Source organism: Euprymna scolopes, chromosome 7 (assembly GCF_053919585.1).
Source record: "Euprymna scolopes isolate OS-2025 chromosome 7, ASM5391958v1, whole genome shotgun sequence".
Classification (NCBI taxonomy): Eukaryota; Metazoa; Mollusca; class Cephalopoda; order Sepiida; family Sepiolidae; genus Euprymna; species Euprymna scolopes.
The window spans coordinates 87,660,187-87,672,986 of record NC_136488.1 but is presented as its reverse complement, the minus strand read 5'-3'; the positions used below and the strand labels follow the sequence as shown (position 1 = coordinate 87,672,986).

Sequence of the window (12,800 nt, the reverse complement as noted above, 5' to 3'; positions counted from 1 at the left end):
TCATATAGACTTCAAGTGTTAGCCCCAGGTTGTGGGACCTTTGATTTCTGAGAACTTCGACTGAAGTAAAATGAAACAAAAAAATCAAAATACGTAACTCCCTGCGAACGACACAGCAGTCAGTATGCATGACATACCGCACCGCCGGTTGGAACACCCAAGCTTTCAAATGTGAGAAAAATGCATCTCATATTTAATTGTAATCGCAAGTAATAAGATCTATACAGTGTCCCGATCTTCTAAATAGAGAGATAGAACAATATAGCCACGGGTGTAAATTTGAATCTTTAATTTCTCTCTAAAGAATCAACGTAGCTTAATAATTATTCTTATCTACTCCTATAATTTTTTTCTTTTGGGCATTGATATTCATATTAAAAACCCTTTGTACAAAAAAAAAGTACAATTTTGTTATATCTAGGTCTTGGAATTGCATTTATGTGCAAAAGATCTAGCTAATTTGCATATTCTTTCCAACATTTATTCTAATTAATTTCCTATTAGTTTTTTTTTTTCGGTTTTCGTATGAGATGATCATTTTTAGTTAACTATTACGTATAATTATATTCATGCAGATATCCTACTTGATTTATACTTGCGTAATTTATTTTAGTAAATAAAACCTCTTTCTATATATATTTATGTATGCGTATACATATTTGTTTTAAAAATTTTGCCTACCACACTCCTCTGTTAGATTTTGCTCTACAGACATGAAACTTATATATAGGGTATTTGAATCCATGCGGTTTTAGCCGAGCAAATCGGTTAAAATGTGAAAAAAAAAAATGAAATTTGCCAGTTGAAGGTCGAACAACGGCATTACGAATATGCATGTGCAACGTAATAGCTATTGGTCCATGTTTTAAATTTTTAGCCTTGTAGCAAGCACGTCTTCATAGCTCAGGCATTAATGTCAAAAGAAACAATAAATCGTAAGCTGAACGTTTTGGTTCGATTCTCGTTGGTGGCGGACGAGTCATTCCTTTTTTTTTATGTTTTTAAACTTATACAATATATTGGGTCCGACATAATATGATAATACATACGAAATCTGCATTAATCAAAATATCATATTTAAGTGTATTTTACGACCGGCAATGCCGGGTGGCCTGCTAGTCTGTATATATATTATTGGAATGCAAAGTTAACTAGAGAGAAAGTTTATTTGACATTTCAGCATTAAGAGTGTTATCTTTGTCTTAATACGATATATATATATATATATATATATATATTAAAAATCTTATTTACCTCCACTGATAAGTACTTTGTTAGTAATTTCCCTTTGCATAATAGCAATGAAACAACTTAATTTTTTTACATTCCCTTTGAATTCCTTACCCGTTTTCTTGACAATTTAACGTGTAAACATTTTCGAACCTCACCAACATATGTGACAAAGAATCTTTTCTCCTGATTTTTATTTTGGTACAGAAATAACTTTTCGGACATATATAATAGGCGTTTAGGCTTGCTAATGTCTCACTTTTTGTATCTGGCTGAATCATGTTTTTAAAATGTAAAAAAAAAAAATATTTGTATGAATAAAAAATCTTTATAACATTTTAAAAGTTCTAATTATGAAAATATTTTTAACACTCTTAGAGATACACAATTTTCCCCTGTGGATGCAACTACCTTGTTATATATATATAAAAAAAAACAAAAACAAAAAAAAAACAACTCTCTCTCTATAGATATTAACTGTAGCGTCTCTAAATCAAAATACGCTAACGGAAACAATTTACTGCACGAGCGTCGCCCTTTTAAAATTCATCATTCAATAAAATAAAAAGCTATAGCAAACATCTAAATGACTACTTTAAATACAGTTCCTGATTTCAAAAAAAGAAAAACCAAAAGGTAATTATATATCTATATATTTTTAAATCAAATTTATTATGTAAATTCAAAAATATATATATTTTCTCTACTCATTTCTATCTCTAACCTATACAAATTTTCTTATTAATTTTCTTATAAATTTTATATCCAAACCTTTTACTTCAATTTTTCAGATTCATCTGCCTTACTTTTAATGCTAGGTTTATTTTTGGTGTCTTTTCAATTCAATAGAAATCCTCCTAAATTTGCTGATGAGGAGACCGTGCTTACCAAAAAAACTATGTATAATTATTCTACGTGACTTCATGTATACCACAAATAAAAAGCACGGATTTCCGAAACGATCGTACAGATAATTGACTTTGTTGTTGTTCCTTCTTATGAAACTGATTTTTAATTTAATTAAATTTTGATTGTTAAATTTAAAAAATTTTAAAACTTTTAAATTATAAATCACATTACTTAATATTGAATTAGCTCTAGGACATTTAACTATCGAGCTTATTATATATCTAAATTACAACGAGCATTTCCTGTATTTTAATTAAACTAGTAATTTCACTATTACATTGAAATACACTTAGCTCTTTAGACTATTATTCTAATCTCCTTATATATATATATATATATATATATATATATATATATATATATATATATATATATATATATATATATATATATATATGCGTGAAATCTTATCTCAAAGCTGTCCTGACTTTTGTCCCTGAAGTTTTACCCCGCGGTGAGATGAATGGGTTTTTATGTTATGCAACAGCTTTTCTTTCTTTAAATTAATTCACGAACCCAAACCCTTTTTTAGGGGTTGAGGTTATCTACTTATACTGCACACAACATTCATAGAAGACCTCATGGGCCGTGCAAGTAGTCAAGTCACTCTGCCCTCCGCACACGAGAGAGGTTAAAAACACACACTAAAAAAAACAAAACAAAAAAAAAAGAAGAACGACAACAAAAATGATATATATCCAAGCAAAACTATTTGTTTAAACGTGTAACTTGTATTTCTGTATATGCTAATGCGAATATATTTCTGAAGTGTACATATACAGGCATGCATACACACACACGTATACTTATATGTAAAAAGCAGTCAACTCGCGTTTATGCAAGGTTCACAAATTCGCTCGTTTTAACCGTCTTAACTGTTTACTGAATGCGCCCGAATTTCGCATTCATGGGTCATTCAGTTTCCTCAATTCTCGTGACAGTTGAAGGTAGCCTGAATGTAACGGTTTAGCAAATGGAGTCAAAGGTGGCTTCGTGACTGAATGCAACATAGCGTGTATGAACGAATGTGAGAGAATCAGCAGTCGAAGAATAACTGGCTGACGAAGGTATTAGCAGTAGCAGCCGTTAAAGCACGTATGCAAATTAGCAAGCGTGCGCGAGCTTGCGTCGCAAGAAAAGGAGAGAAAAAAAATCCCCTCGTAGTTGAGGGCCGGCCAAGATGGGCGTGGGCATACGAGGGCGGAAATGTGCTGACAAACCGAGGAATAAAGACTTTTAGGAAGTAGGTATGTGCGAAAAGACTTCTGCAGTATAATGAAATGAGTTGTTTAAAAAAAAAACACGAATAAATGCATTTCATTTGCAATTTGAAAAAAAAAAAAATGCCGAGTCGGATTTGTATTTCTTTTGTTTGTTTATTCCGACGACGGTATCCATTTACATGAGTTCGAATCTTCCGACAGGTAAGAATGGCCACATGCGGAAGCATAAAACTCCAGTGTCTCTAGCTATAAAGAATTATTTATAAACGTTAAAAGACAAAATTGAAACGTAAACTTATCCCAATCACATTCTAAATTCATTACAATCTGCTCTGGGTTAAAATGAATTTCGATTGACATTAGGCCACGTTTTTGTTGGATTTTTTTTTTTAACTTGTGTATGGTCTACTCTGCATTGAGGTTTCCATTAGCAACTACCCACTTTTTTTTTGAACAACATATATATATATATATATATATATATATATATATATATAATGAATACTTATGTATTATTTTTTGAAAGCCAATCACAACGTAGATATGAAGCATAAAAATATTTATTGTTTAAAATTAATGTTTCAAAGTCAAACGTCATCTTCAGAATTTTGTATAATTTTTTCTTTTTTCTTGCCATGGTTTGGAGTTGGATAAGGAAGTCAGTTATTAAAAGAAAGTCCGCATATTGTCCTCGGCGGTGTTGTTTTGAAATGACAGGAGGGCGTCGTCACACAAGATTCAGTTAAGGTAAGTTTCGAGATAGACGCGTTGATTATAGTTTAAAATGAATAGGTATGTGTTATATATTTTTTTTTGAAAGCCAATCACAACGCAAATATAAAGGATAAACAATATTTATTGTTTAAAATTAATATATTTCAAAGTCAAACGTTATCTTCGGAATTTCTCTCCCACAGTGCGAAATGTCAAGGGTCAGAAAGTGGAATTGAAAATTCAGTGCCTCTCCCTCCTCTACGAGGAGGAGCAGTCTAACCTGCAAAATAGTGCATAGCCAGCCACTTCGGCATTCCCCGGTAGAGGTGCCTCACGTGATGAGCAATAAACTAACCCTTTTTCGAAGAGAGAAAGCAAAGTCTGGGGGGTTGGCTCTCCTAGAACTGCACAGGTACTAGTCGAATGGGCAAACGCCATTTCAAAAATAGCCTAGATTCTATTGACTTTGGAACAACCTGCGGCAGCGCCACAAGAATGAACTCGTGTTTTGTATTAAGTAAAGTCCTATACAACTTTTTCCTCATAATCAATCACATCAGTGAAAATAAAGTTCGAATCTCATAAACAAACGAATCCTCAAATTTACGACAAAAATGCGACTTAATTCGAATATTTTACAAAAAAATATCAATTTCCTTCTCCATCGATGCACGCGATTAACAAAACTTGCAGCCCGCCATTCCTTTAACTTAAGAGGGTTCGTATTAATCTATATAATTATAAAACTCAAATGACCTTGTAACGAGTGATGTAACCCACTTTCCGGTTTACGACATTCGGTTGCGCATGCGTGCATAAACATTAACCCATAAAAACGTAAACAAATAAACACACATCGCTTCTTTTGCAGATTTTGACCTGCGCACTGAAATATCAACGTTATTATTTCGAAATCATTATTTAAGAATGGAAGAGTGGGCGACTTTTGAAACTATTCTTTATTACAAATATACTATCGCTATTTTCTTACAACTAAAAAAATTTAATCCGTTGACAAACATAAGGACAATTGTAGTAAAGCCAAGACTACTACTACTACTACTACTACTACTACTACTACTACTACTACTACTACTCTCTACCCGTCCCTTTTCCTTCATTCCTTCTTTTTATTTTTTGTTTACATTTCTAGATACAAAATAGTTGTGTGAGAACGGTGAATTGGTTGACACATTTACTATTCTGTTTCAATATTAGTTTTATTTTATTTTATTTATTTAGGTTTTATTTAGGTTTTATTTTTTTGCTTCAGGTTTTATTAATTTTTTTTTTTTAGATTTTAAATTTCTATAACTTGCAGGATTCCAATATGGCTTTTTTATTCTTATATTTCTCATCCGTAGGTTCATGTGCGATTTTGCTGCTAAATGATTTTCGTCGGCGTTCGATTCGTAGGAAAATCATGTTTAATTTTCGATTTTTGAGCGATTATTCGGAAAAATAGGTAACTTTACACGAACAGGGAAGATTTTTTTTCATGTTTGAGTGATCCGTCCGTGATTTTTCATTTTAATATACTTTCATAGAAATGTTTCTGTTATGTCAAAAAAAAACCACAAAAAAAAACAAACTATTTTCTTTACGTCACAAGTGTCACACTCATACATGAATTCCATAGCTAATATAACATACTGACCCAACGGGTCACGGGTAGCCTAGTATATTTTAATAATCTCGGTATGCTATAGAATTAAATGTATAGAAACGTCTAGTATCCATTGAACATAACACTCGACGTTTACTACATAACCTATATATATATATATATATATATAGGTTATATATATATATATATATATATATATATATATATATATAATAGTAGCATTCGTGTGTGTGTGTACAGCTCTCCTACAACTCAAACAACTGGATCGATCATAGCCAAAACTGGCATAATGATGGTCACCCACCTAGGAATGGTGCGCACTATTTTTCAAGATTAATGTCAACTGCTAAGGTTGGAACTTTGCTAGTATATATATATATATATATATATATATATATATATATATATATATATATATATATATATTACCATTTGTAATCAAAATTAAACATTAAAAAACAATTTTTTGTAACTGATGCAAAGATGCTGAAATGTGACATGTATTATGTTTTTTTCCGCCTTCGTCCGACTTTTCCATATAATATTTTTTAAATTATTTTATATCGCTTACTTATTAAATGGAACATTGAATTAAAAACAAAAAGCAAAAACATAGGAGTAAACCAAAGTCTTTTTACCTTGACCATTGTGGACGAAAAGTAGTTGATTTTCATACTAGACATCTTCCTTTAGTCCATATTAATTTCCGTTACTTTTATATGTCATGGAAATTAATTTTTCACTGCATCTACACAATGTTTGTACTGATGACTTCGTTATATTCATCTATTTTATATTGCATAGCTGTTTCTATTTCAGTCCCTCGTAATATCATCTTAAAGATTCGTAGGTATTCTTTTTTTTTTCTTTTTTTTTCCAGTCTTTCGTATTAGCCAAGTATTTTTTTTCAGTCTTTCGTATTAGCCATGTATTTTTTTTCAGTCTTTCGTATTAGCCATGCATTTTTTTTCAGTCTTTCGTATTAGCCATGTATTTTTTTTTCAGTCTTTCGTATTAGCCATGTATTTTTTTTCAGTCTTTCGTATTAGCCATATATTTTTTTTCAGTCTTTCGTATTAGCCATATATTTTTTTTCAGTCTTTCGTATTAGCCATATATTTTTTTCAGTCTTTCGTATTAGCCATGTATTTTTTTTCAGTCTTTCGTATTAGCCATGTATTTTTTTTATTGCATAGCTGTTCCTACTTCAGTCGCTCGTAATAGTTGTCTATCTTAGATTTCATTAGAGAAAAGAAAATTACTACACATGTGATTGTGTTTTCTATAAAATATGTAATTTATTTATTTAAATACTGGATTTTTTATTAATGGGTCAACACATATCAAGACTAAAAGCTAATCGAGTGTAAATGCTAAGAAAATGAGCTGCCAGTTGCATGAACAGTTATTTCAGACTCGAGTATTGAAAATAATGAACGGCAAGTATTCATTAATATTGGATTTGAACACTGTTGTAGCCAAGAATGAAGCAATCCCTAGGAAATGTATTTAACAAATGGAGAAGTTCTAATTCTGATGATATTCCCCGAAAATGAGAGACAAATATTTCTATGGAGCTTACTTGCCATAAGTATATTTTCATATGACTATATATTTCTGTAGATTATAACGTTTATTGCATAATTAAAATATTAAATATTATAATCAACTAGCAGGACTCGTTAACCGGCGTTGCCCGGTGGTAGCATGCATCCCCACTGCGTAAAACTTTAAAATGCAATTGTTGTTGTTTTTGTTGTTGGCCAACCCCCAACCTCCTCATGTTAAAAATTGCTTCCAGAATAGATACCCCATTTTTTGCCTGGGGGTGGGGTTGTCACAAAATTTGCTAAAAGGTTTAGGGTATTTTTAAGGGTATGGTTCAGAGCAAGGTATTTTTGTTGGCAAGACTGAAGTTATGGTGGCAAAAAACTATCGAACCCTTTGTCACTTAAAGGGAACTAAATTGCTGTAGTCATCCGTACGTTACCAACTATAAATGTAAACAGTATTTAAGAAAGTGCCCTTTTTAAGTAAGCTGTAAAAGAACGGTTTATTTAAATAACAAACAATGGTGAAATAGAAAGAAACAATATATTTTTGTTTGAGACCTATTTGCCTTTCGCAAAAAAATAAAAAATAAATAAATAATAAAAAAAAAATATCCGCTGAAGTCAGGATCGAACGTGCAGCAAAAGTTGTAAAAGGGGTCGCGAAAAAGGGAAACGCGTTAACCTACTGTTAATTTTATTTTTATTTCGGACTATTAGTCTCATCTTTATTAGTTGTTGTTGTTTTTTTTTTTTAATAGTCCGAAATAAAAATAAAATTAACATAAAATGCTCATCTCAAAATAAAAATAAAAAATTCAATTAAGGAATAATATATATATATATGCTTTAACCTAATGTTCACCAACTAACATACGACATTGCGGCCCTCGAAATGACTTAAACCAAGAGCTTAGTTTTGTTGGACAATGTTTATAAAATTTAATTGTCAAACAGAGCACCAACAATATTTGTTTTCGGGGACGATATCTACCTTAAAAGTAAACGTACATGTTATTTTTAACAATCAATGTGTTAAATATTAAATATATTAAGTTTGAAGAAAAGAAACGTGTTTGTACTGCAAAAATAGCCTAACCAGCGGTTTTATTTTTTAATAAGTATATAATAATGTTTAATGGAGCTTTTAGAAAATGATTAAATAATGGCTATCAGCCTGTGTGTGTAAAATACTCTGCATTCTGTTTTGTAAGTAATCTGTGTTTCCACCTTACAATTGAATTAAAAAATATATCCTGAAACTCGATTTTAACCTGTAAAAAAATATGTACAGACAGCGCGATCTCAAAAATGCACAAGCACTAAAGTTTGGTTTAATTTAATCTGCCTCCTAAACTTTAAACGGGTTAAATTTAATCATGTTATTATCGAAAATGTAATCATGCGATGATATTTTGATTTAAACTATACACGTTGTTTAACAAATGATAATAATAAGAATAATGCAAGATTAAGTTTTTCAACTGTTGGGTACTTATGTATTTTTGTTCCGTGCTACAATCAAGGTTGCTTGGCCTTTTGGTCAAGATCAAAGTGTAGTATCTGTTCTTCAGATGCTGCACTTCATTTTCTTGTTCTCTTTCGGTGGAGGAGAAATCCTTCACGACTGAGACAATTTTTATTTTTGTACCTTTTCTCCACGTTAAAAAACGACCCTGGTGTCTAACTCTGTCCCGTGGGGAGGCATAGTAAATAGGTACAATAATAATGCTAATATTTTGAAAGCCATTGTTTACATGGGGAGGATGTTTTGTAACTATGCCGTGCTTCATCCTTACAATGTAAGAAAGAAAACAAAGATATCGTAAAACTTGAATTGAACCTGAAAAACTATTTAAAAGTAGCACGGTACGAAAAAAATGCAGAAGCACCAAGTTTTGGTTTTATGTTGCAGTAGGTGCATATGATGGCAGATGGTTTCGCGCTCTGTCATCATATGCACCCGAGATCAATATCTACTTTAAAATTTGCCATCATATGCATCCGAGATCAATATCTACTTAAAAATTTGGTGCTTATGCATTTTTGGTACCGCGCTATTTGTAAATAGTGTTTTCATGTTAAATTCAAGTTTCACGATAATTTTTTTTATTCAACCATGAGGCGGAAGAATAGTTACAAAACAAACTCTCCCCCCCCCCAAGCTAAAATGGCCTTAAAAATGAAACATTATTTCAGCACGGTATTAAAAATACATAATTACCCAAAATTGGACTTTGCATTGTTCAACGCTTTTAATTATAAATTATAAAATAAAACACATTTACTCATTTTAAAACTTTGGTTTCTTTAAGTTAAATTTTAATCACATCTTCACATGTGAAATAATAGCGTGATTAAATTAATTTTACCGATTTAAAGTTTGTTTATATTAAAAATGTTTCACTAACTTAAAAACCGAACCGGAAACTCTAAAACAAAACGAAACGAACTTTTTTCTTATGCGTCCCTGTTAATATTTTAGTAAAAACGAATTACTATTTCGTTATCTTTCTTACTAAAATAAAATATAATTATTCCTTTTTATGATTCTTTTTCACTGTAAATGAAATAAATATATAACGAAATTAAAATTAAAATCTCCAATTTCTTCTTGTTCAAATAACACGACAAATAAGGCATAAACGAACATTTTTCCGAACACACAATATTTGAAAACCAAAACATTTATTGTATCCAAATGTATCAATATATGATTGTAAAACCATTTACTTAAGTCTGCGTAAAGAAATATAATTTTAATAAAACAATTTCGTGATGAAATCAACATTGTATTTTTATAAAGTAAAGAAATTAACGTAATTAGAAGGTATGCATGGAAAAAATGTAAGAATTAACCATGTAATTTTAGTAATAAGAAAACATTTAAGTAATAAAAGAATTAATAATTATCTTTTATTTTAGTAAGAAATATAACGAAATTGTAATTTGTTCTTACTAAAATAATAACAGGGGAAGTACACCTTTTCTTGTAATAGTAAAAATGAAGTTCGTTTCATTTTTTTTTTAAAGTTTGTAATCGGTTTATTTTAATAGGAAATGATTGCCTAATCTAACCAGGGAAGCCATGTTTGTTTTAATCTCAATAGCGTTCTTTTTTAAATGAGGTTTCGTTCATTTCAGAATAACCAAATATCGAGTTGTCAGCCACGGAGATTTGGTGAAATGTGAGGAGGGAGAAATCGTTATTTTTTTTTTGCGGGGGGGGTAGATAAAAGGAAAGATTATAGTATGTGTATATGAGCCAGCAAATTAGGGGGAACCCCCATATATGACCCTAATGCAGAACACCTCCCGGTGTCGACTGGAAGCAGGAGTGGTACTTTTGATTTAGAGTGGAAAAAACAGCTACTTCCATTGTATATCTTTGCGATCGTGATGATGTCACTCCTAGGATTAAATTTAGGGTTGTATATAACGAATGATTGTGTCTAAAATGTCGTTCTGTAGTTACATAAGCTATTTGCTAATAGTGTAGACATAATACATGTGTATGTGGCATCTGTTTTTGTAAACCTACGATATTTTGATAAAGAGGGGGGAAAACTGCAACGTTTTTTTATTATATATAGGGATTAATAAAAGAAATCAATATTTAACAATGTTTACTCATATATATATATATATGCATGCTAAACATTGTTGACTTCCAGAGACTCATTATAATATATACAGTTTTAAATAAATATGACGTAAATTTATAATCAAGTTCTCCTTAAACAAGAGAAAAATACAGGTGGTTCTCGAATTGTACGTCTAAATTGAATGATATAAAAATGGTGTGCTCAGAGTTCGAGCTTTGAACATTTATTATTTCTAATATGCATAAATGACCTCCCTGATAAAATTGTCTTCGAGACAATTATATTTGCTGATGGCATCACGATCTATAACAGACACTAGGGGAAACGAATGTGCACATATCTAAGGCAATGACTGAAACATGAAAGAATAACCTTCAGTCCGTACTGGAATTGGGACGTAAATGGGTGGTAATGTTTAATACTGCGAAGGCTATACATCTTTTATTTAACAATGATACAAAAAAAAACATTATCAACCATCGATTACTGCCTGAGATGTCTTTGTTCGATTAACATTTACATGCAACATGAGCTGGAACAAATACCTTTAAGACATTGCCAAAGCTGTTGCGTAGAAAGTGGGCTCTCTCTACTGTGCTAGAATATTACTCGTATCTGACAGTATCCTGCAGCTCTACAATGACAACATCGGGCATACATGGAGTATTGTTACATATCTGGGGTAGTGTATCTTCTGTTAGTCTCTCTCTCTCTCTCTCTCTCTCTCTCTCTCTCTCTCTCTCTCTCTCTCTCAGGCAAGGTCCCAAAAAGAGTTTTATTACCAACCACGCTCTAATCACTATCCTTTCCCCGCAAAGATGCATGCCTCTACTTGTTTTACAAGTATTTTAATGAAATGTGCAATGACGAACTCGTAACACTTGTGTTCCTCGCTGTAAATACCCTCGACTAACCCGACAAGCAGCAACATCCCAATTCTTCACTGTATAGGTCCCTAGATGCTGAAAAGCCTTTCATTTAAATAGTTTCTTTCCTGAGTCTGCTAGACTTGAGAATTTCCTTCCGGGTCCTGTTTCCCTGATTGTACCGACATGTGGAAATTTAAATGTAATGTGAATAGACATCTCGTTGCTCAACTCCCTACATAGTGTCCCTGTAGATATAGTATCGAAGAGTAACTTTTTACGTTCACGTGGAATTATGCATTGTCTGGGAGCGAATAAGAGTAAATACACAAATAGAACGTAGAAGCTCTGTTTAATATAACGTGTTAACAATTGAGCTTGTCCGTATGTACAGTATTCATTATTTTCTGTGGATTCAAAAGATATAATGAGGTAATAAATATACTTTATTTTATTTAATCTTTTGGGAATATCTTGAATTGTTTTGGTATTTAACTTTTCCATTATATATATATAATAATTTATTGTAAACTTAATATTTCAAAGTGAAGAGCTATATATACAGGGCATGAACAAAAGAGAGCAAAGGCGAGTAAAACGAAGCCAGATGACCGCAGCACATTCGTCAGCAAAGATCAGAAAGGGTCAGTTTATAAGTCTGTTGGTTGCCACTAGGTCTACCGTCTGGCAGGCATGCCCGCTCATGGCATACTTTCGATGCTGGAACCCCGGGCGATACAGAGTTGGCCGCAGTCGATTAGCGCAGCATGAAACCCGAGGCAGCGTGCAGCAAATGACCTCTTGTCTTTCTGGAATCTTCATGTCGGTTCGAGCCCCCTAGACTCGTACAGTCACAAACAATAATGAATGTTTCAAGTTAAAGCCTGGCACGGTCGCTGACCAGCTGCCCTTCGCAGCAAAACGGGGATGGGGAGATGGAGAAGAAAAGGTGGTTGTGGTGGTGGTGCAGGAGGAGGAACAATTTCCCCTCGTTTACTTACCATGAAGAAATGCGATACTTACATGAAGATGTAAAAGTATTTTGCTGTACGACACTGTGGCACCCAGCACCCCTT

The 12,800-nt window shown here is 32.2% G+C and overlaps 1 protein-coding gene and 1 long non-coding RNA gene across 22 annotated transcripts in view; one reads left to right on the top strand and one right to left on the bottom strand.

Moving 5' to 3' along the window:
- The window catches only part of LOC145279820 (otoferlin-like), a 1,618,966-nt gene that overhangs the window by 264,945 nt on the left and 1,341,221 nt on the right, over positions 1–12,800 (bottom strand). The gene's annotated exons all lie outside the window — the stretch shown is intronic.
- The window catches only part of LOC145279821 (uncharacterized), a 46,309-nt gene that overhangs the window by 4,360 nt on the left and 29,149 nt on the right, over positions 1–12,800 (top strand). The window contains exon 2 of the long non-coding RNA XR_013868461.1: positions 4,009–4,109. This is a non-coding gene — a long non-coding RNA (uncharacterized LOC145279821). The remainder of the gene's footprint in view (positions 1–4,008; positions 4,110–12,800) is intronic.